At 35.1% G+C, this 23,342-nt stretch overlaps 1 long non-coding RNA gene across 1 annotated transcript; it reads right to left on the bottom strand.

Moving 5' to 3' along the window:
• Positions 1–16,858: 16,858 nt before the first annotated feature.
• LOC110224076 (uncharacterized) lies at positions 16,859–21,065 on the bottom strand. Its single transcript, XR_002328864.2, has 3 exons — positions 20,842–21,065; positions 19,189–19,281; positions 16,859–16,909 (listed from the first exon to the last, which is right to left on the bottom strand). It is a non-coding gene; the product is annotated as an uncharacterized LOC110224076 (long non-coding RNA).
• Between the last annotated feature and the right edge of the window lie 2,277 nt (positions 21,066–23,342).

Genomic DNA, 23,342 nt, shown 5'->3' with positions numbered 1-23,342 from the left:
TATCTAATGCCATCCAAGTTCCAGCTCATAGGCTCCCTCTTTCAGGAATCTTTCCTGATCACCCTACTGGTTGTTAGTACTTGTTTCTGACTTAGATAATGAAGTGTGAACCTCTATTCTTTTAGTATAATTCAAGTTCCTTAAGTGCCAAACCAAAGTAACAAGCATTATCTTATAGACCCAGAAAAAATAATAACAAAATTCATCTGGAAGAACAAAAGGTCAAGAACTTTAAGGAAATCAAAGAAAAGAAATATGAAGGAAGGTGCCCTAGCAATACCAGATACAAATCGGTAATCATCAAAACAATCTGATAGTGGTTAATAAATAGAGCGATGGATCAGTGAAATACATTAGGTATATAATACGTTGTAGTAAGTGACCATAATAATATACTGCTTGACAAACTCAAAGATCTGAGCTTTGGGGACAAGAACTCACTATTTGACAAAAATTACTGGGAAAACTGGAAAGCAGTTGGGCAGAAACTAGGTATACAGAAATATCTCACCCTATATGCCAAGATAAGGTCAAAATGGGTACATGATTTAGACATGAAGAGTGATATCACCTACAAATTAGGGGAGAATGGAATATTTTACCTGTAATATCTATGGATAAGTGAAGAATTTATAACCAAATAAAAGATAAAGAGCATCATGGCATATGAAAAGGATAATTTTGATTATATTAAATTAAAAGATTTTGCACAAATAAAACCAGTACAGACAAGATTAAAAGGAAAGCAAGAAACTGTGGGAAAATTCTATAGCAAGTTTCTCTGATGAGGACCTCATTTCTCAAATACATAGAGAACTGAGTCATGTTTATAAGAATATAAGTCACTCCCCAATTGATAAATGGTCAAAGAATATGAACAGGCAATTTTCAGAAGAACAAATCAAAGCTTCTGTGGTCATATAAAAAGACTCTAAATTACTATTGAATAGAGAAAAGTAAATTAAAACAAACTCTGAGGTGCCACTTCACACCTATCAGATTGCCTAATATGACAGAAAAGGAACATGACAAATGTTGGAGAGGATGTGGGAAAATTGGGACACTAATGCACTGTTGGTGGAGTTGTGACTGATCCAACCATTCTGGAGAGCAATTTGGAACTATGCTCAAAGGGCTATAAAACTGTACATACTCTTTGACCCAACAGTACCACTGCTAGACTTATATCCCAAAGAGATTTGAAAAAGTGAGGGAGGCGAAGACCTATATGTACAAAAATATTGATAGCAGCTCTTTTTGTGGTGGTAAAGAATTGGAAATTGAGGGCGTGCTCTTCAATTGGGGAATGGCTGAACGAGTTGTTATATATGATTGCAATAGAATAAAATTGTGCTATAAAAAGCAACAAGCAGGATGGGTTCAGAAAAACCTAGCAAGGTTTAAAGAAATGATACAAAGTGAAGTGAGCAGAACCAGAAGAACATTGTATATACAGTAAGAACAGTATTGTATGATGATCAACTGTGAATTCTGAGCAAAAAAAAATGATCCAAGACAATTCCAAAGGATTTATGCTGAAAGATATTATCCACTTGCAGAGAAGGAACTGATGAAGTCTGAAAGCAGATCGAAGCATAATTTTTTTTAACATTCTTTTTCTTGCCTTTTTTTGAAACATATCCACTACGGAAATATGTTTTGCATAATTTCATATGTGTAATTAATACCACATTTCTTGACTTCACAATGGGTGGGGTGGGAGTGGGAGGGAGAGAGAAGTAAAAACTCAAAACATTTTTTAAATTAATGTTGAAAATAAATAAATAATATCTTTAAACCACCATAAAAAATAAATGAGTCATATTTCCCAGAAGAAAAAAGAGAGGGGCTGGATTGCATCTGGCAAATTTTGTTGTAATTTTAATGATTCCATCCTGCTTTCTCACACAGAAACCCTCATTTGTTTAATAGTCATGTTCTTCCATGGATTATATGGCTATGAATCTTGGAACAATACTGTCTTCAGAGAATCAAAAGATCAGTTGATGCCCCCAAAAATGCAGAAACATCTGTTGGTCATACGTAAATTGTAGCATATCACTAGTGGTAACTTGTACACCAGTCATTGCTGTAAAAGGTACATGGGAACTGAAGGATTTTTAAAAAGAAGAGGGGCAGTCATAGAGTTAGATAGAACAATTACAGGTTGACAACCCAGTTGCTTCATTGGTGCTCAATGGAGAATGTATGGCTGAACATAGACAAGATCCTCATAGGATGATTGATGTTTCAGAGGTATCATGTGATTTACCCTAATCCAGAAATGCTCCTGGCGCAGCAACACAACACAGTACACAGAGTGGTTAGCCTGGAGTCAGACAGACCTGAGTTCAAATCCAGCCTCAGATACTTAACTAACTGTGTGACCATGGGGCAAGTCACTTAACCCTGTTTGCCTCTGTTTCCTCACATGTAAAATGAACTGGAGAAGGACATGGCAAGTATCCATTCCAGTGTCTTTGCCAAGAAAACTCCAAATGGCATTGCAAAGAGTTGGACATGACTGAAACCACAATAACGACAGACATGCTTCTGAAAAACTGTGCCAATCCTTTAGAATCTCAGTCCAGAAATGGGTCACTTTTAAGACCAGATTAGAAAGGACTGTGGGTTCTATTAGGCCAAAATCTAAAAGTAACAAAGCCAGACACTGCAAGACCCCATGCTTCAGAACAGAAGACACTGACAGGATCCATAGAATGACAAATGAAAGAAACACACCTCTCCAAAACACTTGGGTTTTTTTAGGATTTAGAGTTGGAGGGGACTTCAGAGATTATCTAATAGGGATTTCAGGTCTGAGAACATTGCCCAGTGTGTTTAATCTGAAGGTAAAGAATGCACTGTTAAACTGAAAGTCTACTATAGGTTAAAGTGGGGAGTTGTTAACCTGGTGTCCATGGACCTTAAGAGATAGGTTTCAGGAGATCTATGAACTCAAATGGGGAAATGTTACATTTTACTTTCACTATCTTCTAACTAAAATTTAACATTTCCTTTAATTAATAATGTTTTAAAAAACCCAAACTAATTCTGAGGAGTTCATAGATTTTAAAGGATTCCCAAAGGTGACTATGACACATAAAAAAAGGTTAAGAAGCCCTATCAACATTTTATTTTTGGCTTAACATCAGGACTCCCATCTTTATGCTAAGAATCCATTAGCATCTCTGAGAGCCCTTTGACTTCGAAATGCTATGATCCTACCAGGAGATAGCCTAATGATTTCTAGGGTCCCTTCTAGCACTAGGATCCCATAACTAGACTACACTTATTTATCACAATATCAGAAGGATTTTCAAGAAGTTTCCTGTATGAAATGCTTCATTTGACTTGTTTTAAGAAATATAACCTAATTGCAGTCTTCAACAAAGTTAGACTAAACTTTGTTAGGGCTAAATAAAAATTCATATTCATATGTATATGTGGATATATATTATCTTAAAGTTCACAAAACACCACATTATCAGAACTTTGTGAGACATATAGTTTAACAGGGGTGGGGAAGCTGCAGCTTCAAGGCTGCAGGTGGCCCTCTAAGTCCTCAAGTGCAGCCCTTTGACTGAATCCAAACTTCAGAGAACAAATCCTTTCTTAGGGGATTTGTTCTGTAAAGTTTGGATTCAGTCAAAAAGAGGCATTTGAAGGCCTAGAGGGCCACCCGAGGCCTCGAGGCCACAGGTTCCCCACCCCTGGTACTGAACCCCATTAGAAAACTGAGACTTTATGTTATTTGCCCATGCATGACTGAGACCTATGATTCTTGAATCCAAGTCCAGCACTCTATCCACTATATCACACTGAAAAGCAATGTAGTCTGTCAATGAATGGTCAACACGCATTTATCAAGCACCTACTATGTTCAACGCACTGTGTTCGGCCCTGGTGCCATGAGAGCTTAGTCAACAGATAAAAACTTTTTTACACTTTGAATTTTACTAATGTTTTGGTTTTCATATGACAAATATTTAGATTACTCTCCCTTTGAGAGAACTCTCTTGTAACAAAGTAAACCAGTTAAGTAAAACTAATAATACAATAATTTTATTTGAAAGTTCATGTAATATTTCATGTCTGTAGTACCCCCAGAACTCTATTTTTTAAATAAATAGAAATTGATTTTATCTCCACCCATTCAACTGAAAAAATAGAAAATATAGATTTCTTGGAACAAACATGTATAATCAAGCAAAAAAAAATCACCCAATAGCTACATGCAAATATACATATAAATGTGTGTTTATATGCATATGTAAACATACATATAGATGTATGTATGTATGTATGTATCAGTCTGCATCCTAAATCCATCACTTCTTTGTAATAGTTGCCATTTTTCATCATCAGACCTTTCAAATCAGGTATGGTCATTATATTAATCATAGTTCTTATAGCTTTCAAAATTGTTTTTAAAGGATTGGCATTACATAAATTTTCTCCTGCTTATGCTCATTTTCTTCTCCATTAGTCTGTAAGTCTTCAAAATTGTTCATTATTACAATATTGATGTTAGAATATAAATGGTTCTGTTTCTGTTCACTTTCCTCTGTATCCATTCATATGTCTTTCAAGTCTCTTTAAAATCATATATTTCCTCATTTTTTACAGCATGATAATACTCTATCACACTCATATACCACAATTTATTCAGCCATTCATCAATTGATGGATTTTGCCTTAGTTTTCAGGAGTTCTTTTTTTTGCCACCACCAAAAGAGCTGCTCTAAATATATTTGTACATAAAGAACCTTTCCCACTTTCCTTGATCTTTTTTGAGTAACAGCCTAGCAGTGGTATAGCTGGGTCAAAGGTTAAATTGACTATTCAGGAAAATTTTTAGAAAATAATCTTTTAAAATGAGGTCATTGACATGCTAAAGAGCCTAAAGCAAGTTCCACAACCTGTCTGTGACCCAGTTTTATTATGTGGAATATCAAGACAATAATTTACCACATAGGACCATTATATGGAATAACAAGAAAATTCTTTTTCAGTGTTTTGCAAATTCTGAGGATAATTTTTGCTATTTGGAATGTATGAACTAATATTGGCTCTAAAACTTGATCTCCATTCACTACTTCATACTGACATATATGAGCATATGCATATATGTATGTATATGTATACACATGAAGATGTACATAGATACAATTATATAGAGAATAATAATCCTTAGAATCTACCTTGCACATTAACAACTAAAGTTCTAATGTAGTTTTATCAATGTAATGTAAAAAGTATTGGACCTGGTGTTCAGAGATCAGAATTTGAATTCTGTATTTAACACTTACTAGCTCTGCAATAAGAGCAGCTAGGTAGTTCAGTAGATAGAGGGCAGGGCCTGGAGGCAGGAAAACCTGAGTTCAAATTTATCCTCACACATTTACTAGCTGTGAGACTGAACAAGTCACTTAACCTTGTTTGCCTCAGTTTTCTCATCTATAAAATGAGCTGGAGAAGGAAATGACAAACCACTCCAGTATCTTTGCCAAGCCAATCCCAAATAGAGTCACAAAGAGTTAGACATGATTGGAACAATTGAATAACAAACAAAAAGCCTTCTGTGATAATGGGCAAGTTTCTTACCCTAACTGAATCTCACTTTCCTCATCTCCAAATAATAATAATTATCTACTTACAGGGTTGTTTTTATAATCAAGCCCCATTGAGACTTATGACATATTCTTATGACAGTAACAGAGAATAGATTTCAAGTTTTTAACCATGGAATTCTTTTTTAAAAAATTTTTAAGGTTTTTTTTGTTTCAAATTTATTTTTTCTCAATTACACGTAAAAACAATTTTTAACATTCCTTTAAAAAATTTAGCTCAAATCCTCTTCCTCTCACCCTTCCCTCTTCCCTTCTTAAGAAGGCAAACAAATTGATGTGGATTCTACATGTGCAATTATGTAAAACATATTTCCATATTAGTCATGTTATGAAATAAAACACTAAAAATAAGAAAGTAAAATAAAATCTTTCAATCTACATTCATATTCTATCAATTCTTTCTCTGGAAGTAGATAGGATTTTTCATTATAAGTGCTTCAAATTTGTCTTGTATCATTGTATTGCTGAGAAAAGCCAAGTCATTCACAGTTGATCTTCATACAAGATGGCTGATACTGTGTACAATGTTCTCCTGCTTCTGCTCATTTCACTTTGCATCAGCTCATATAAATCTTCACAGGTTTTTTTTTCTGAAACCATCCTGCTTGTCATTGCTTTACATATATATTTTTTATTTTATAAATAAATGTATAAATAATAATGTAAATATAATATGAATAATATGAATAATAAATTTATAAATAAATTTTATAAATATTATTTTATTATATTTATATATATGTATACACACACACACACACACACACACACACATAAATAGAGAGAGAGAGAAAGACCTAGTAGTGGTATTTCTGGGTCAAAGGGTATGCACAGTTTTATAGTCTTTTGGGCCTGGTTCTAAATTGTTCTCCAGAATGGTTGGATCAGTTCACAACTCCACCAATAGTGCATCAGTATTCCAGTTCTCCCAATTCTCTCCAACATTTATCATTTTTGGTTTGTTTGGTTTTTTTGGTCATACTAGCCAATCTGATAGGTGTGAGGTGATACCTCAGAGTTCGTTTTAATTTTCATTTCTCTAATCAATAGTTATTTGGAGCATTTTTTCATATGATTATAGATAGCTCTAATTTCTTCTTCTGAAAACTGCCTGTTCATATCCTTTGACCATTTATCAATTGGCAAATGATTCCTATCCTTATAAATGTGATTCAGTTCTCCATATATTTGAAAAATGAGGCCTTTAACATAAAAAAAAATTGTTCTAAACTTTTTTCCCCAAATTTCTTGCTTTCCTTCTAACTTTTGCTGCATTGGTTTTGTTTGTGCAAAACTTTTTAAATTTATTGTAAACAAAATTATCCATTTTATATCACCTTATGCTCTCTATCTCTTGATTGGTTATAAACTCTCCCCTTATTCATAGATCTGAAAGGTAAAATATGTCATGTTCCTCTAATTTGCTTATGATGTTTTCCTTTATGTCCAAATTATGTACCTATTTTGACTTTATCTTGGTATATGGTGTGAGTGGTCTATATCTAGCTCCTGCAAAATTACTTTCCAGTTTTCTTAGCAATTTTTTCAAATACTGAGTTCTGGTCCCCAAAGCTTGGATCTTTAGGTTTATTAAACACTAGATTGCAATGGTCATTTACTACTATGTATTGTGTACTGGCATCTAGGTGGTACTATGAATAGACCACTGTGCCTGGGGTCAGGAAGATCTGAAATGAAATATGGCCTAGGGCAAGTCACTTTTAACCCTGTTTGCCTCAGTTTCCTCATCTGTAAAATGAGCTGGAGAAGAAAATGACAAACCATTCAAGTATTTTTGCCAAGAAAACCCTAAATGGGGTCACAGAGTTGGATACAACTGAAATGATTGATTAACAACAACAACACTGTTATACACCTAATCTATTCCATTGATCTACCACTCTATTTCTTAGCCAGTATCAGATTGCTTTAATGATTGCCCTTTTGTAATACAGTTTGAGATCTGGTACTGCTAGACCACCTTCCTTCACATTTTTTTCTATTGGTTTCCTTGATATTCTTGACCTTTTGTTCTTCTAGATAAATTTGTTATTTTTCCTAGCACTATAAATTTTTGGTAGTTTGTCTGGTATGGCACTGAATAAGAAAATTCACTTAGGTAGAATTGGCATTTTTATCATATTGGTTGTCCTACCCATGAGTAATTAATATTTCTCCAATCATTTAGATCTAACTTTGCATGAAAAGTGTTTTGTAATTGTGTTCACCTAGTTCATGGATTTCTCTTGGCAATAGACTCACAGGTATTTTATATTGTCTGCAGTTATTTTAAGTGGAATTTCTCTTTTTCTCTCTTGCTGCTTGACTTTGTTGGTGATATATAGAAATGCTAATGATTTATGTGGGTTTATTTTATACACTGCAACTTTACTGAAGTTGTTCATTTTTTTCAACTATTTTTAGTTGATTCTCTGGAATTCTTTAAGCATATCATCATATCATCTGCAAGAGCAATAGTTTTGTTTTCTTACTGCCTGTTCTAATTCATTCAATTTCTTTTTCTTCCTTTATTGCTATAGCTGGCATTTCTAGTACAACATTGAAACACAGTGGTGAAATGGGCATCCTTGCTTTACTCTTGATTATACTGAAAAGGCTTCTAGCTTATTCCTGTTAAAGATAATGCTTAATGATGATTTTAGATAGATATTACTTATTATTTTAAGGAAAGCTCCATTTATTCCTATGCTTTCCAGTGTTTGTAATAGGAATGAGTGTCATATTTAATCAAAAGCTCTTTCCATGTCTATTTGGAAAATCATATGATTTCTATTGTTTTTGTTATAGATATAGTCAACTATGCTGATAGCTTTCCTAATATTGAACCAGCCCTGCATTCCTGGTATAAATCCCACTGGGCTATAGTGTATCATCTTTTTTATTTATTGCTATAATTTTCTTACTAGTACTTGTTTAAATTTTTTCCATCAATATTCATTAGAGAAATTGTTCTATAGTATTCTTTCTCTGTTTTTGCTCTCCCTGGTTTAGGCATCAAAACCACATTTGTGTCATAAAAGGAATTTGGTAGTACTCCTTCTTTGCCCATTTTTCCGAATAGTTTGTATAGTACTCTAATTGGTTGTTCTTAAACATTTAGTAGAATTTACTTCTGAATCCATCTGGTCCTGGGGATTTTTTTGTAGGGAGCTCATTTATGGCTTGTTCAATTTTTTTTTCCTCTTCTGTTCATCTGGGCAATTTATATTTTTGTAAATATCCATGCCTTTCACTTAGATTGTTAGATGTATTGGCATAAACGTGGAATCTATAGTATCCTTCTTAAACTTCATTATGAAATAATTTTCAAGAGAAAACTTCTGGCCATTAATAAAGCTGTAAAAAGTTGGTTAAAAGTATGCCCAAAGTATATTACCAAAAAATATTTTTTTTTTTAAAATAAGAGCTTGGATCCTCCATGTCTCAGGAAATTGCTTTTCCAGGAAATGAAAAAGCACTCTCCTGAGATTCTGTTACATCCCTTCACCCTAAGTTTCTTAAAAGGGAAAAAGGGTATCCGCTAGGCAAAGAAGCTTCAAACTGCAAAGCTTTAAGCCAGTTGAATGTGATGTGCACTTGAAAGACCAAAGAAATGGGATCACTGATTCAATCAGCCTTAGAATCTTAAGTAACAGACTGAATTTCTACTATCTTAAGGAGAAACCCTTAAGCTAAGGGGGAAAAGCCATTAAAGAAATACTGAAAAGAAGATAGTATGGCTTCAAAAAAATATATAACCAGTTACCATGGCAAGCCTCTCCATCAGCAAGAGCTATGAGCCTATCACCTAGACACAAGGGAGTAGAGATGGGAAGAAATTTAGTAAAATGAAATCTGAAGGAAATTAAAGGTTTTGAGGTGAGAATTTATTAGGTTCTGTCAACTAGGATTTGTGAGAAAAGAGACTAAAAAGGAATGCTCTGTTTGGTGTGGTTAAACAACTGAATTTTTTAGTCTTCCATCTTCATCTGGGCTATGAAGTTGCTTTCTATGAGTGACTTAGCTCCCAAGCATTAGGGAAATGTAGGGTAGTTACAATCTTTATTGCTGTTATCCACAATTTTCTACCACAGGGGTATAGCACAAAATGCTATTTAAAAAAGTACACTTCGAGCTGTCAGGTTAGAGAATTTTCTACAGAGAAGATGAATACTTTGAGTTCCATAGGAAGGTCTGGGGGAGCATGTTTGTGAATACTCTACAGCAGACAGAAAGCAGTTGTAGCCTTTTCCCTTTGATGTCTGCATTAAATTTATCCTCATTAAATTGTGTTTTATGAGGACAAAAGGCAGTAAGAGACACTTTAGACTGAACTGGGTAGCATTTCTGGATTTAAACCATTTTTAGGGACCATTGCTCTGCATGCTTTTTGCCTATTCATTCTTTTGATATCTTAAGGGGAAATGTATTACATCTAAATGCTTTGAAATAAAGAAATTTTCCCACTATGTAATTTGGATTTATTCTGCTAACAGTCATAATTGTTTTAATCAGTTTTATTTCATCTTGCTCAAGATAGGACTCCTTTAATATTCACACTCAAACTTTCCCCTACTCTGTGTCAGTAGTTCCCCTACAAAGAAAAAAAATACAGCTTCCCAGGAAACAAAGCTTGTTGATTTCAAGGATTGGTTCATTACTGAACTCCTGTTCCTGGTTTGACAGAGCTCATTTATCATCCCTCTGGTCTAAGGCTCAAACTCTATTCTTCAGTTGAGACTACATTAAGGGCATTTAATAACCTGACTTCTCATTCTGTTATCCTCCTTTTATTGATGGAAGCTTATACTTAACCATGCAATTGTTGTTGGTTGGGGGGAGTTAAATAGTATATTGTCAGGCACTTTAAACTTTTAGGAGGAAAAGAGCTTATTTATTATTCGATCATCAAACCCCATATGCACATTGCTGGTGAATCTCTGACTGCTAGGGAGGAAAGCGTGAGTATTTCAGACTCCAGGTTGTCAGAATCCAGGGAGAAATCACTGACTCTGGGTGCTGCTTTGGATAAGAATGTGAGCTTCTGTGAAAATGCCACTTACCAGTCTATGCGTAAAGATGGAGGATGCCTGATAATTGTCAGTGCTGAAATTATATATGCCACAAAGCAGAGCAAGGGATACAATATGATGACTACTTAACCTTGAATTTATACTGCATGCTTCCTTTAGAATCATCTCCTTTTTCCCCTTTCTATGTCTGATGCCAAAGCAATGCTATTTTATAAGTGAGTATTCTAAGTAATGTTTGAATTGTTAATTTGTTCAGCTTCACACAACAAATCCAGGGTGAGAATGATACTTAAACTTTCTTCACCTGTAAGTCTGGAGATAGGTCTTGGTATTTTTTTTTTTTGCTTTTAGGCAATTGGGGTTAAGTGACTTGCCCAGGGTCACACAGCTAGTTAAGTGTCAAGTGTTTGGTCTGAGGCCGCATTTGAACTCAGGTCCTCCTGACTTCAGGGCTGGTGCTCTATCCATTGTGCCACCTAGCTGCCCCTAGGTCTTGATATTTGATAATAGTTTCTGTCTGACCTCAGCAACAGGAAATCAGAGCTTGGTTATCTTTGACTAGGGATTTTGCAAATGGTCTTGAGTTCTAGTAAAATTTGATTCAGTTACAGATCTTGGCAAATCAATTGAGACATCCTAGTTGGATTTCTTTTCTCCCCCCTCACCATTTTATTCTTTCTATGACATACTTCCCCACACACACCTCTATTCTGACACATAGAGTGGTTCTGCATGACAGGTTGAATTGGACTAAAATATTTAGCCCACCTGGTTTAAGAAAGGAACCCAGAAATTTCAGTGCTATTGTACCTGAGCCTGTCTTAATGACCCACACATTAATTGACAGACTGAATGTCATGGAACACATGTATAGAGACAACCAGGGCTTTCTCCTTTGCCTAATTCACATTCCCACTATACTTATGGTCTGCAGACATGATTTAACTCTTGCAAACTGGAAAGCAATTTGAATTTAATTATTTTTATTGTTCACTAGATCCAGAGAAACAGTTATCAGTCCATGGAAGGATCTCTGAGTTGCTTTTGAGTACTAGTGATGCATTTAAACTGATCCATTCACATTGTCTCATGTAGGTCCATACATACCTGGTTTTACTGACAGGATGGGTACCATCTATGCATTAGAAAGAGCACAAATGTAACACAGGCAAACATCAAAAATTTAAAGCTGGAAGTGATTTTAGAAATCATGAAGCCAAGCCCTGTTATTCTACAAATGAGGAAAGTGAGGGCCAGAAAGATTAAATCACTCACCCAATATCACAATGATAGGAACTGGTAGCACAAAGATCTCAACTCATGTCCCTTGACTCTAAATCTAACACTCTTTCCACTCTACTACCCATGACAATAATAGGAATCCTAGCTAGTGTGTGTATTTACATACATATATATCTTATGTGTAGCTACATACATATGTATATATGTATATAGATATAAAGTTTTAAAATTTACAAAGCACTTTATATACATTATCTTGCTTTATCCATAGCTTTGACCTCTTTAGTACCATGCTTTATCGTAATAATCAAGCTAACTAAACACGGCTAGGTATTGTAGACATAACATAGCAAGACATTTTGTTATGCCCAGTGTTATTTGTATAGAAACAGCTGACTTCATCTCATTTCTCCTTTATGCTGTTAAAGAGAGAGGACTGAATCTCTTTTTTAAAATATCTATAGGTGTCAGTTTCAACTTGCTACTGTTGTCCCTTCTTTTCTTCATAGCAATCTGATTTTCATGTATTACTCCAACTCTAGCCTGCTTGGCTTCTGTTATGGATTAATGTATTTTGGTATAAGCATAATAGTGAAATAGATAAAGTATTCTTATTATGGGAGTGAGATACTAATCTTATCATATATGTGGGAGAAATAAATTTAGTTGAATCCTTGAAATAGTAAATTGCTTAATAATGATTTTATACAGGGCACATAAAATTTTTATGATTAAAATAATAACTGGATAAATCTTTTTGTGAAAATCCATACAGTTTTTGTAAAAAAAAAAGATTATATAAAAACAGGTTTACTGATTTCCCTTCAAGAACCTACCCATCATGTGAGAGGAGGTTTTCCTCTATGTCTTTTTACATTGAATGCAATGACAATACTATATGAATTAATTTACAGATTCAACGGTATGCCAATCCAACCAACATTACTGCAACAAAGTAAGTGAAAAGCTTTCTAAAACAAGATGGAATAATGTGCAATCATAGTGAACCAGATTGTAGTGAATCCAGGGTGCATTAGAATAAGGATGACAGTTTAGGGAGAGGTAGTATGGGCACATGGCTGGCATTGAAGTCTCTGAGGCTGGGAAAAGGAGGAAGGACAAAAACATTGACATAGCACCTACTACAACACCTGCTATGTCTGGCAATGTGCTAAGCACTTTTACAAATATCTCATTTGACACTCACAATGACCTGACAAAGAAGGTGCTATCAGTATCCTTATTTTACCTTGAGGAAACTGAGGCAGACAGAGGTTAAGTGACATACTCAAAGTCATCTAGTAACTAAATGTCTGAGGCCAGATTTGAACTCAGGTTATCCAGACCCTAGGCTCCAGACTCCAGGATCAGTAATCCATCCACTGTACCACTAGCTGTAATGACAGAGATTGAAGTGCCACCCCTTTGAAAGACTGGTATCTAACAAATTCATTGAGAACATCAAAGTGAATACTGTCTTTGTTGTGTGCCTCTACAGTGGGTCATTTTGATGGAGGTCAGTTCTTACAATTCAGGGCTAGGTGTCAAAGCTAGGAAATTGAATTAAATATCTTCTGACCCTAAGCGATATCCTCATTGATTTTGCTTATTTGTCTGTTTTGTTTTACTTATTTTTAATATTACTTGATAGCCTAAGGTTGTTCAAATAATAACCACTGAAAAAACTTGTTGGATGGTTTATAATTTTATTAAAATTTTCTGTTTAATTTAATTCAACAAATGCTTATGAAGTATCCAATGTTTGATGTCACTGTGCTAAGTGCTGAGGATTCAAACTAAATATGATGTAATGATAATAATAACAATAACTCTAGGATTTATACAGCACTTTGTGGTTTGCAAACCCTTTTAAAGTATTATCTCATGTTACCCTTAACAACCTTGGGTCATTCAGTAATTTTAAGTCATGTCTGACTCTTTGTGACCCCCATTTGGGGTTTCCTTGGCACAACTATTTGGATGGTTTGCCACTTCCTTTTCCAGATCATTTTGCAGATGAGGAAACTGAGGCAAGCAAGGTAAAGTGACTTGCCCAGGGTCACAAGCTAGTAAGTGTCCGAGGCAGGATTTGAACTTAGAAATTTGAGTCTTCTTGACTCCAAGCCCAGTACTCTATCTACTGTTCCACCAAGCTTCCCCAACAACCCTAGGAGGGAGATGCTATTATTTTCCCCTTTTTGAAGAGGAGGAGACTGACACAAACAAAGGTTAAGTGACTTGCACAGGGTCATATAGCTAGTCGGTGTCTGAGGCTGTATTTGAAGTCCCCAATCTTGGAGGTTGCAATCTGATGGAAGGAAAGACAAGCACACAATCAATACGCAATATACAAATCCAAATGAAATAAAAGCAAAAGAGAGAGTCAAGGTGTGGGCAATTTGAAGAGATTACCTTTATCTGAAGGGTTTCAGAGAAGGCTTCATAGCTGAGGTGGCAACTGAGGTGGGTTTTGACAGAAAGGAAAAACTTTAACAGAAATGGATGTGTACAACAATTAGTGAAGTGCATTCAAGGCATAACTAAAGGAGTAGAGACTTGAAAGAGATTCAAGAAGAGAGGATGAGAATAAGCAATTGAGAGTAGTACAGTTTACCCAGAATGCAGGCTATGTTCAGATAAATAGAATTATATTAGGCTGGGCAGGGATATTGGAGATGGTTAGTGCCTTAGATGGTAGCATCAATGATTTAGAATGGTTTCAATAGGAGCAATTACAATGTTGTATGTGAATGTCTAGTCTAGACAATGATTAGAACTGGTAGCACAAAGATTTCAATCCATGCCCCTTGAGTCTAAATCTAACACTCTTCCCACTCTACTACCCATGACAATAATAGGAATACTAGCATGTGTGTGTGTTTACATGCATACATACCTACATACACACACACATACATACATACAGATAGATAATGTGTATAAGGATCTTTATGATGGTGTACTAGGAAGATTATTCAGGCAGCAATGTGGAGGATTATTCAGAGAAGAAACATACTAGAGGCAGGAAGATGAGTTAGAAAGCTATTAAAATAAGCTAGGTAAAAAGAAATATACTTGAAAGACAAAGATTCACATAAAGTTAAAATAAGGGACTGGAACAAAATCTATTATGCTTCAACTGAACTCAAAAAAACAAAGGTAGCAATCATGATTTCAGATAAAGCTACAGTAAATATAAACATGAAAAAAGGAGAGACAAGCAGGGAAATTACATTATGCTTAAAAGTAGCATAGATAATAAATTGATATCAATATTTAATACATATGAATCTAATAGCAAGCAAGTAAAACATAAAGGAATGGAGGTCAAAGACATCAGGAATTATCAAAGACTTCTAACCTGCTGAACTTTGCAGTGTTTTTTTTAGTAATTGTAGAAGGAATACTTTTTCCCTTTGGATTAATTCATTCCGAATCCTAAAATCATTTGAAACAGGGAAAAAAAAAAGAAAGACTTTTCTTTCTTTTTTAAACTATGAGAAAAGTGGAAAAGAAAAGTAGATTGCTACATATTTATCCTGGCATCGTAAGATCCTTCTGTTGATCAAAAGATGTTGATTTGCCTAAAAGTTTTTTTTGTGGAGTTTTTAAAAGCACATTTGTGATTAAGATAATTAAACATCTGAAAGTTACTCATTTATACTATTAAAATTATTCTACACATTAAAGAAAATATTCAAGGAATTATTTAAAAAGTATTTTCTTAAATACCAAAACTGATAGGATGCAGGTATGGCAGGCTTCAGAAGAAAATTTGTATATCTGAAAACTTACAATTATAAACTAGAAAAATAGAGGCTCAAAGAAATGATCATGCAATTTAAAGCACTAGAAAATAAATAAAGCTAATAACCCTGAGACAAACCTGAAATAAGAAACCCCAGATATTTAAAGAGAAAGTGTTAAATTTGAAAATGAACTAATAAACTAGACTAAGAGCTGCTTTTTAAAAATACTAACAAAATTAATGGGCCACTAATTAATTTTTAAAGAGAAAAAGGGAAATTAAATCCTCACCTACCCCCACAAAAAAAGAACAAAGTTACAGAGTGAGAATAAAGAGAACTATGAGAAACTATTATACACAATTACAAGCAAATAAGACTGAGGAAAATATGTGTATCTACAAAAATAATATCAAAACCCAAGTTGACAAATGAATAAAGATTTTAAAGAACCTTGCTCAGGAAAAGAAATCAAGCAAACCACAAAATTCCAAAGGAGGAAATGGGGATAAGGATTCTGAATTACATGGATTTAAAAAATGAATTCTATCAACTCTTTAGCAAACAATTTTTAAATATTTAATCATTTAAATTACACTATGATTTCATTGGTGTGACTGTTCCCTCCAATAGTACAGATTTCAACCTTTCTATTTCTGTGCATACTGTTTATATCCTTCCTCAAGACTGAGGCACTAATGTTCAGAGTGCCTTTATCACTTTTTCCTGACATTATGACAATACGGGTTCTGGTTGGTTGGTTTGTTTTTTAATAGAAAAATAGATCAGTGGAAAAGAGTAGTCCAATTTTGGCAAACCCAAAGATGTAAATGACTTGGATAAAGGGCTTTATTGGAAAAGAAGTGAAGAAAATTGAAAAGCAGTCTGGTAGAAATTAAAGTTAAGCCAGCATCTTACATCATAAATAAACTCTTAACATTATAAATCTTGCACTATAAATAAACTTACGATAAACTCTAAATAGATAAATGGTCTTAATATAAAAGGTTATATCTTTTTTAAAAAAGCAAAGAACAGGAAAAGGTCCCAATGAAGTATTCCTAACCTAACAAATGATAAAAGTTATCAGGAATTACAAAACAGACAAATTTAATACTTAAAATTTAGAACTTTTACAGAAACAAAATCAATGCAGATATAATAAGAAAACTGTTAAATGAGGAAATATTTATATGAATTACTTACCGTTAAAATATGACTATGGGCGTGTCATTTCATCTCTCAGTTCTTTCATCTGTAAAATGAGCAGGTTGGCCTAAATGTTCTCTAAAATCTTCCCTAAATGTTTGCTAAATCTTTAATGATGTGATCCTAACAGATAAGTAATAAAAACTTTGAGCAGTTTTCAAAGCTATCAATACCTCCAAAAGTTCAACCATTTTATGAAAACATGTTATAGATCACTAATAATGAGATAAATGAAAACTAATGTATCCCTGAGTCTTTATTTCATACACTAATGATTGGGAAATATCCCAAACAATGAAAAGTCAATGTTGGAGGAAGACCAAAACACTAATACATTGTTGGTGTTATAAATTGTTCCTGGGGCAGCTAGGTAGCACAGTGGATAGAGCACCGGTCCTGGAGTCAGGAGGACCTGAGTTCAAATCCGGATTCAGACACACAACATTATTAGCTGTGTGACCTTGGGCAAGTCACTTCACCCCATTGCCCAGCCAAAAAAAAATTATTCCAATTATTTTGGGTGAATGCTATAATTTTCTTTTCTCACATAGTAGTTTGGAGCTAAACTTCCTCCAAAATCAGAACTCGGATTATTTTCTGGTTCTACAGCCAGAGTATAAACTAATAATCTTCGTGGGATAGAAGTTTTCAGTGAAGGACCAAGGCTAATATATGTTTAGGATCTCTTTCTTCCCCTGCTTGTTCCCCCCATGCTCTCTGTACACCGCCTCTCCATAAAGGTACCAGTGTGGTTTGTCTCAGCAAATGATTCCTTAGTCTTTCCATGTTGCCTTATTCAATTCCAGGTTTGGTTTTCCACAGGTACTACTCCTCACTGTTCATCATGGTCTACCATTCTTCAACCTGTCCATGCTTTCTAACTTTGCTCTTTGTACATGTTCACGAACCTGGCAGCTAAATCTATTCCTTCTCATATTCTCAGCATGAAACAACCTCTTCTGTCACATTCCATGGATGCATTGAGAGCCTGTCTCCCACCTTAGTGAAAAGGGAAGGGAGAGGAGCTGCCCTCAAGCTCGTACCATGCTATAAGGAATAGCTAGATATATAAAAAAGAGCATTCAATCAATTAACCAACAAGCTTTTATCAAGCAACTAATTTGTATCGGACACTGAGTTAGACTCTTGGGATACAAAGACAAATATCAAAACTAAACAATCTGTGTTCTCAAGCTTCTTCTTACATTCTTTTGGCATGAGTCAGGGTCGGGGTGTAGGGAGAAAACATGGGATTAGAAGTTAGGAGATCCATGCTTTTAGTACTAATTCTTCTATAAAATAGTTGTGTAACTTCGAGCAAGCAACCTAGCATCTCCAGGTTTCATCTGTAAGATGGGAAGTTGGTCTAGATCAGGGCTTCTTAATATTTTGTGTGTGTGTGTGTGTGTGTGTGTGTGTGTGTGTGAGTGTGAGTGTGTGTGTGTGTGTGTGTGTGTGTATGTGTGTGTGATGGACACCTTTGACAGTAAAGCCTATGGACCACTTCTAAGAATATTATTTTCCATTTATACTTGAAGAAAATGCTAAATTTTAGCTAGAGGTTCAAAAAATAAATAAAAATATTTACCATCTAGGTTCAAAGACTCCCTGATATGTATCCATATACCCCCTAGCACTCAATGAAACATAGGTTAAGAACCCTTGGAGTATATGATCCCTCAGGTACCTTATAGTTCCAAAATTTCATGACCTTATGGCCTAACATGTATTAAGGCTATCTCAAATGAACAAATGTGTTTTGGGTGGAAAAATTCAGTAGAATCTTTCACTTGGCTTATTTCAATCAAATCTCCTCTATCATACTGTACTTGTACTTCTTATCACCTATTCTATTATTAGTATATATGATATACATATATATATATATGTATATATATATATGTATATATATGTATATATATATATATAACATAGCTATATATATACACCTATATATGGTATATACATATGCCTTATTAATACATACCTTACTAACCTATGGCTTTTCTTCCCTGTACATTTACAGTACCCCATATCCATTTTTTTAATCCATAAAAAATATATGTACTGAATCAACTCTCCCACTACCTTTTTTTCCTGTCCTTGAAACAACAGTCTTTCCACAGAGACATCTTTAGATGGAACGTGCTCTTTCCCTTTCAGGATAGGCAGTTAAAAGAGAGCACAGCAGTTCACTGCTGGATGTGGTAAAGGAAGGAGATATCTAATTAGCGTTCCTCTCCCAGCCCAAATGTCTCCTTCCTTGGCTATCTCCCTCCTACTTCCCTTGAGGAAAAAGTGTTATTCCAGGGTCTTAGGAAGTACCTGCAACTCAAAGGAGATGTCCACAGTGAACTGCAGCTGAAGTAGTTGCCTGGTTCTTCTTCTCTTTGAATCAAAGGTGTGGAAACCTTAAACCTGAAGGAAAAGACAACCTGCATTTAAATTCTGTCTTTCAATCACTTATAAACCATCTTCTTTTCAGATTCTTTCTTTTGGAAACAATCAACTGAGAAATTGAGCAGACTAAAACCCTATCCTCATGATGCCCAGAGCTCCCACACAAAACTACCTCTCATCTTCATGGACAAATGGTACCTTTAAGAGATACACAAAACTACTGAAGGAAGAAATGTTAGACAATCAAGATTTCTATTAACTTTGGCATAGATTAATTTTGTTGTTTAAAAAATGGGGATGGGGGAGAGTGGAAATCCCAAACACTTAATCAATGTTGGCAAGTCTGCTGGTTGACCTAGCCCTTAAATACTTAGATTAGGCCTCTTGCTATACTGGTTTTTGAGTGAAAACATGAAAGAAAGGAGTGGGGGGATTTTTCAACTAAACATGGCATGATAATATCACAATCTCCTGGGCATAGAAGAGGAAACAGAAATTTGTAACTTCAAATTTTCTTTCTGGAAGTCCAGAGGAGTTCAGTTATCGTAAGCCAAACCACTTCCTAGCAGTGGAAGTCTACGGTCAGAGTTTCCGGGGCAGCCCCTTGGTGAATTGCTGGAAGATAGGACAGGACAAAGGAGATCAACTTTGCTGCAAATTGCCTCAGGCAGTTGGTTTCAAGGATCAAGCTCTTCAGGTGATGTTAAACAACAAAAGAATCAAGCGGCAAGCAAGTTTAAAGGCCCATCAAAGAAAACAGCTCTTTCCTTTACTCCTCTAGATGAACATTTTAACATAGTAGAAGTGCTGCTTTTGTGTTTGGCCCCACATTTCTGAGTCAAAACTACAAAATCCTACTACCGTTCACCAGCCAGGATACTCACATAATGGTATCATCGAAATGGAGAGAAAAGTGAAATGTGTACCCAAACTGGTGCGTTTGCAAATATAAAAAATTAAAACCTCTGGTGGGCAACCTACCCCAAACTAACTCTCCGCGTGTCATCTTTCTATTCCACTGAAGTGCAGTTGTAAAGATGATAGGGAATAGACAAGATCAATTTCCTCTCTTACGGAACCAATTATAAAAATTATTATTAATGTTATTATTTTTATTGAGAAATTATTTTATCATATGTCACAATCTGACATTCTCATAGTGTCTAAGCTACATGGAACAAAAAGCTCTCAAAATACAAAGACCTAGTGGAGGGAATCAAAATCATTTAAGAACAGGACAAGGTATGCTTCATCCTGATTAACCTGTGTCTGATTAGTGGTAAATCCCCATACTATAAATCCAAGCCTCAAAAAAAATTCTTGAAAACTCAACCAATAAACTATGGTGGAACTAGAGTCTTAACACAGAACCATAACCCACATTCACTCAGATATTATAACAAATCACAAACGTGGAAATAGGTTGACATACCTATCAGTCCCCCCATCTGTTTTATAGTTGGCTAGAAGATGCTTTCAGAAAGCCTATGGAAGAAAAGCTTACACTGTAATGCTTTCATTCAACTGCATAACAGTCCATTGAACATTAAGCTAAATAAGAAGAATAATAGGAAGTACCTTTCCTCCAAGTGGTTTCTTTCTGAATTACATCAAATATATGAGGATGAAGATGATGTGATGATGATGATGTTACATAGTGTTCTAAAGTTTTCAAAACTCATGTATGCACATTATTTCATTCTTTATGAGCTTCGTGAGCTGATAAAATTAAGATCAGGAATTCCATTTTAGAATAAACTACAACTTTATCATCGTCAGTTACTTCTTCAACTGTTATGGTTGCTATCTGTGAGCTCAGGAAAACACAAGTCTTGACCATTAACCAACAATGACCCTCCACATTCTACAATTATGACCCAAAGGAAAGAGAACTCAGATCAAATACTGTAGGCAGAGCAGCTAGACTGCATCATCAAGCCTCAACCTACCGCTTCTCTAAGCTTCCTATAGTGACTCACCCCAGCTATTCTTTTTCCTTGCCAAATAGAGGCCTAATCAATTCACACAATACAGAAGTCCCTTTCCCATTCTTTGGCTCCCTGGGGAAATGTTCATATAATGTTCACTTAATTCAACTATTTTCTACAGCCCTGGCACTATGTAGAGTGCCCCAGGAAAACTCTGTCTTGTATATGCAGTCTTTTCTATCTCTATAATTTAAGGCTTTGATCTCTATAAAAATCAAAATACACAAAAAGGGGTAGGACTTTAATCAGTTAGTGATTTATACCCTAGTGAGAGCAAATTTTGATTGGAAGACAGCAAAGAGAAGTAAAGGATGTTGTCTATCTAAGGGGAGGATAAAGAATGCTATCTGGGGAGAAGAAGTGAATGAAAAAGCTATGGGAGTCAAGACAATGGCTTCTTTTGATCTTTTCTCTTTCGATTGCTGTCAATGGTATTGTGTTGCTGTTGCATTCCAAGAAGTTAACCCAGTTCAATTCCCAACCGATTGTTTTTTTTGCTTTTGGTTTTTGGTTTTTGGTTTCTTTAGGCAATTGGGGTTAAGTGACTTGCACAGGGTCATACAGCTAGTAAGTGTCAAGTGTTTCATCTGAGGCCAGATTTGAACTCGGATCCTCCTGGTTTCAGGGCCGGTGCTCTGTCCACTGTGGCCGCCTAACTGCCCCACAAATGATTGTTTTGAAGAAGAAACATGGTATGGTGAAAAAATAACTGACTGGATCTGAGTCTGGAAGACCTGGATTAGACCTGATTCTGCCACTTGCCAACTTTGTGACCTTAACCAACTCACTTTTCCTCTTTGGTTCTTTTTCCTCATCTGTAAAATAAAAGTATTGGCCTAGATAATATTAAGGTCCCTTCCAGACCTAATATTCTTTGAGTCTGTCCAATAACCTCAGAGGGACTTTTAAAATAGTGGATGTCTTTTCTAGCTACTTGTAATATAAACCATGTGCTTCCAGTAACTGGCTGTTTTTCAAAGGTCATATACAAAGGTAACTGGGTATTGGGAAGAGGGAATCAAGGTTTGAGCTTTCAGAACAGTGTGCTCCAGTTTTTCTAATTGAACCCTCATAAATAATCCCTCTTCCTTCTTGTAGATTCCATACTCAATGCTATAATATGACACTCTGAGATTTACAGATACACTTTCCCCCCTAGGGTCTTGTAGGCTTCCTTTGATAACACATGCAATTAGCTGTTTCCCTTTTCCATTAACATCTGCATATAATCACAGTCACTAATGCTAAAACAGGCCTATGAGGCAAACATAAATGAAACATGGAGTAGGAAATTTGTCTCCATTAAGTGGGCAACTGAATATCTTAAGGGGTCAAGATGTAAAAAATCTCTATGGAATGGATAAGAATCAACTGTATCAAATACCAGGAATTTGAACAGAATGCATATCTGTGTTTGAGACTTCAAGGTATTTCAGAAACATATTCCATTCCTCTACAACCCTCATTTTAAGTTTTACATGTGATTCTTCATTTCAAGGAAATATTTCTTATAATAAGAGCCATCCAATAATGAAATGAGCAGCCTCTTTGGGAAGAAGGTATCCTGTCACTGGAGATCTTCAAATGCAAACTGGATGCACACTTCTCAGATACGTAGAACTGAGAAGTACTGTTCCAGTTCAGATAGATGTGGCCTCTGAGATCCCTTCCTACCTATAGTTCTATAATTCCATAATTCTGTTTTTATATGATCAAATTAGATAATATAGAATATTTTTATAAACCATAAAGTGCTATATAAAAGTTAGCTATTATCATCATTATCATCACAATCATGATCATCATTTATTGGAGTCTCAAATTTATTTAATCTTTTGAGAGAGGGTTTAAAGTCTGATGACAAATAGGATCTAGAAATATATTCTAGTCTATTCAGTTTCTCTAATTCAAAAATGATCAGTAGCACATTTCTGCTGATGATCCAAAGATTTTGCATTCCATTTCTATAGACTCTAGATTCACTTCCATTTGAGATGAATTCCCTTTGACTACATCCTTGCAATAAGAAAGATGTGCTCTATGTGTTTTTTTGATGATCTTAAAAATGTTCCCAAGGCATCCATTTTATTA

This window comes from Phascolarctos cinereus, unplaced genomic scaffold (assembly GCF_003287225.1).
Source record: "Phascolarctos cinereus isolate Bilbo 61053 unplaced genomic scaffold, phaCin_HiC Scaffold_3;HRSCAF=262, whole genome shotgun sequence".
NCBI lineage: Eukaryota > Metazoa > Chordata > Mammalia > Diprotodontia > Phascolarctidae > Phascolarctos > Phascolarctos cinereus.
The sequence above is the reverse complement of the archived record's forward strand: the minus strand, read 5'-3'. Positions and strand labels throughout refer to the sequence as shown.